At 44.0% G+C, this 3,546-nt stretch overlaps 1 pseudogene; it reads left to right on the top strand.

Moving 5' to 3' along the window:
- Positions 1–1,333: 1,333 nt before the first annotated feature.
- LOC110210233 (T-complex protein 1 subunit gamma pseudogene) lies at positions 1,334–3,049 on the top strand (annotated as a pseudogene).
- The last annotated feature ends 497 nt before the right edge of the window (positions 3,050–3,546 follow it).

Genomic DNA, 3,546 nt, shown 5'->3' with positions numbered 1-3,546 from the left:
AATGGCTGAGAAAGTTGTGGTATATGAATGTAATGGAATACTATTGTGCTATAAGAAATGATGAACAGGCTGACTTCAGAAAAACCTGGAAAGACTTATATGGTCTGATGCTGAGTGAAGTGAGCAGAACCAAGAGGACTTTGTACACAATAACAGCCACGTTATGCAATGACTGACACTGTTAAACTGAACCCTTCTCAGCATTGGGAGGATCTAAGACATCTCCAGAGTTCCTGGGATGGAAAATATTGTGCACATCTAAAGAAAGAACTATGGAAGTCAAATCACTATCACTTATTTTTACCTTCTGTTGAGTTTTGTTTCATCTTTCTGATGGTTCCTGTTATTGGTTTTAATTTGTACTTATAACTTCACTAATGTGAAAATATGTTTAATGGGTATGTAAATGTAAAGCCTATATCAGATTGTGTGTCATCTTGGGGAGGGTTGTGGGGAGGAAGGGGGAGAAAAATTTTCAACTCAAAAGCATATGGAAGTGATTGTTGATAAATCACAATAAATTAATAAAAAAATAAATTAAATAAATTAAAAAAAGGAGAAAATGTCTTCCATCTGTTCATTATTTCCTGTTTTACATTATATAGTCTGGTTGTGTGTGTATGTGTGTGTGTGTGTGTGTGTGTGTGTGTGCGCGTGCTTGTGTGTGCTTGTGTCTGTATTGGAGGCAATTGAAATTAAGTGACTTGCCCAGGGTCACATAGCTAGTAAGTGTGTGAGGCCTGACTCTAGGGCTGGTGATCTATCCACCGTGCCACCTAGGTGCCCGATAGTTCTCTTTGTAAATAGGTATTTGCATGTTGTTTCCTCTGCTACGCTCTAAGCTCCTTGAGGTCAGGGAATATATTCTGTCTTTTTTTTTTTTGTATCACCAGTGATTAGCACAGTGTGTGACACATGGTAGGCAATTAATAGATTTTTTTGGCTATTTGACAAATACAAATTAGTGTAATGCAAAATTATAACTACCAAGTGCATGAGAAAGATACAGAAAAAATACTATGAGAGATACAAGTTGGGAGGAGATCATTACAATCAGGAGGAAACAGGGAAGCCTTCATGGAAGAGGCAGAAAAGAGATGGACTTAAAAAAAAGGTCAAAATTATTCATTTAGCAAGCCCTATGCTAAGTGTTGGAATCATTGATTAAATTATCATGTCTAGGCAAAAGAATTCTCTTATCCATTTATCCAGCCCTAATCTCTCTCTTGTCCTCCAGTCTCATATCTTCAACTGCCTACTGGACATGTCAAATGTCCCTTGGGCACCTTGATCTCAATATAGTTAAAACTGAGCTATTCAGGGGATTGGCGGAAGCATGAAGGACAGCACGCTTAGCTGTAGGCAGCAACGCTGCTTGACCATCGCATTCTGTCTCCATTTGCGGAAGGTTCTGCCGGTTCGCTTACCTCCCAGTTCCAAACTCTGCACCACCACGATGGGCCGTCGCCCCGTGCTTGTGCTCAGAGTACAAAATGGGAATCTGGAAGGAAAGTACATTCAGGGAACGTCAATGCAGATGTTATCCCAAAATGTCTGGGCCTAAGTCCCTGATGAAGATGCTTTTGGACCCAATGGGTGGCGTTGAGATGACCAATGATGGCAACACCATTCTCTGAGAGATTCAAGTCCAGCCTTCAGCAGGCAAATCAATGATTGAAATCAGTCGGACCCAGGATGAAGAAGTTTGGGATGGGACTACATCGGTGATTATTCTTGCTGGAGAGATGCTGTCAGTGGCTGAGCATTTCCTAGAGCAACAGATGCCTACCAAAAGCCATTGGCTGGTATGATCGGCACGCTTAAGAAAATCAATATCCCCGTCAATATCAACAATAGTGATACAATGATGGGTATTGTTGACAGTGCCATTTGAACAAATGTGATCAGCCACTGGTCCTCTCTGGCTTGTACCATAGCCCTCGATGCTGTGAAGATGGTACAATTTGAGGAGAATGGCTGAAAAGATATTGATATTAAGAAGTATGCTAAGGTGGAAAAGATTCCTGGGGGCATCATTGAGGACTCCCGTGTCTTACGTAGAGTCACGATCAACAAGGATGTGACCCATCCACGAATGCAGCGCTTCATTAAGAATTCACGAATTGTGTCGCTGGATTCCTCCTTGGAATACAAGAAGGGAGAAAGCCAGGCAGACATTGAGATAACTTCAGAGGAAGATTTCACCTGGATCCTGCAGATGGAAGAATATATTCAGCAGCTTTGTGAGGATATTATTCACCACAAACTTGATGTGGTCATCATGTAAAAGGGCATTTCAGATTTAGCTCAGCACTACCTCATGCGGGCCAACATCACAGCCATCTGAAGAGTTCAGAAGACAGGCAACAACCAAATTGCCAGGTCATTTGCGGCCCGGATTGCCAGCCAACCAGAACAACGAAGGGAAGATGACCTTGGGACTGGTGCTGGCTTATTTGAAATTAAGAAGATTGGAGATGAGTACTTCACATTCATCACAGAATGCAAAGATCCCAAGGCCTGCACCATTCTCCTCCGGGAGGGCCAGCAAGGAGATCCTATTGGAGGTGGAGTGAAATCTCCAGGATGCCATGCAGGTCTGCTGGAACATTTTTCTCGAACCTCTGCTGGTACCAGGGGGTGGGGCCTCTGAGATGGCCCTGACTCATGCCCTGACAGAAAAATACAAGGCAATGACTGGTATTGAGCAGCGGCTATACCGGGCTGTGGCCCAGGAACTAGAGGTCATCCCTCATACTCTTATCCAGAACTGTGGGGCCAGTATCATAAGTCTATTCACTTCTCTTCGGGCCAAGCACACCCAAGAGGACTGTGAGACCTGGGGTGTGGATGGTGAGACAGGCGCCTTGGTGGACATGAAGGAGCTGGGCATCTGGAACCACTTGCTGTGAAGCTACAGATCTGCAAGCCTGCAGTAGAGACGGCTGTCCTCCTACTTCAGATTGATGACATTGCCTCAGGCCACAAAAACAAGGGTGATGATCAGAATCAGTCGGGGCGGGGTAGCCCTGATGCTGGGCGGGAGTGAGCTGGCAACACAAGCATCAGCTGAGGTGACAGGTTTTCTCCATCCTTTTCCCGAGCCAGGCTGCCTGGGCAAACATGAATGTCTCCAGTGGAGATTAGGTTGAGAAGCTTCTCTCAGCCTCTTTCTGTGCCAGTTCAGTTTGCAAAAGGCATTGACGTGTAACACCTATTGTAAGCTTTCCATTTAAGTTTGCTTCTGATGATTAAAATACCAGTCATTTGAGAAAAAAAAATGAACTCATCAATTTTTCTTGCACACACTCCCCTCCTCCTAACTTCCCTACTGCTGTCAAAGGCACCACCATCCCTTCAGTCACCCAGGCTCACAACCCAACTTGACTTTTAATTTGATTTCTTTGACTTCTCATTCTCTCACCATCCCTCCTTTATCCAAATGGTTGCTACATCTTCCTGATTCCACCTTCACAATATCTCTCTTCTGACTCAACCATCATCCTAGTGCAGATCTGCATGACCTCACTCCTGGACAATAGAAAT

This window comes from Phascolarctos cinereus, unplaced genomic scaffold (genome assembly GCF_003287225.1).
Source record: "Phascolarctos cinereus isolate Bilbo 61053 unplaced genomic scaffold, phaCin_HiC Scaffold_7;HRSCAF=346, whole genome shotgun sequence".
Taxonomy (NCBI): domain Eukaryota; kingdom Metazoa; phylum Chordata; class Mammalia; order Diprotodontia; family Phascolarctidae; genus Phascolarctos; species Phascolarctos cinereus.
The sequence above is the reverse complement of the archived record's forward strand: the minus strand, read 5'-3'. Positions and strand labels throughout refer to the sequence as shown.